Source organism: Penaeus monodon, chromosome 31, assembly GCF_015228065.2.
Source record: "Penaeus monodon isolate SGIC_2016 chromosome 31, NSTDA_Pmon_1, whole genome shotgun sequence".
Taxonomy (NCBI): Eukaryota; Metazoa; Arthropoda; class Malacostraca; order Decapoda; family Penaeidae; genus Penaeus; species Penaeus monodon.
In genome coordinates, this window is record NC_051416.1 from 24,289,977 (window position 1) to 24,290,925 (window position 949).

The following is a 949-nucleotide window of genomic DNA, read 5'->3' on the forward strand; positions in this document are numbered from 1 at the left end:
CACAAATTATACTGACTGATTAGGTACTGTGATTACAGCAGAGTTTGAGAAATCTAGGTGCGACAGGAACTCCTGGAAAAATAGTCAACAGACATCGCATTACCATAAGCAAAGCCACAGCCTTTCCTAAAATGTTACAATCTCGGCCAACAGTTTTGGTACAGTTGGCTTCCAAAGACAAACACTGATAGCCAACAGGTATTATAAGTTTTCCATCAATACCAAATTCATCACTATTTGCATAGAATCATCCCTATTACCCCCCCTACTTGCCCGCTTTGCATTCCATCCAAGATTTTCTCCGGAGTCGCCAATACTTTCACTATCGATCGTTTGCAATGGAAATAGATGAAAACCAATGAATATTTTTTGAAAACTAACGAAAACTAATACCACTTTCCCCTCCGAAAAGAAATATTTTTTTTGCGTCTTTTGCCAAATATAACCCCGACAAGATCGACCATGATTTATCGTATCAAATACACATTCTTTCTCTTGGTATGTCACTAATCGCATACACAAGTCAACAAGGGAAAGTTCGAATGTGCAACTCTACAAGCAGGTAAGGTGAATATATTCTATAAAAAGGCGAGAAAACAGAAAGAAAATGACGCTTTGCACCTTCCTCGTAGGGCTCTCAGCTGATCCTCAAAGACCGACGGAGTCTCACGAATACGATTTTTTTATTACCGCTTTTATTTTAATAGTATTTTTTTAAGTATTCTTGTTCCTTAGATATTATTTATGATAATAAAATATAAAAAGAGAAGTGTTTCTTATATATTACATTATTTTCGAAAGCTACATAAAAAGATTGTGATTTCTTAATGCCGCTTTCATTTCAATAATATGTTTAGGATGTTATTGTGCTTGTAATAAGTCTCAATTGAAGCAGTATTATTATAACTATCCAATGACGTCATGCTTATTAAAAATTAAATTAGAATAA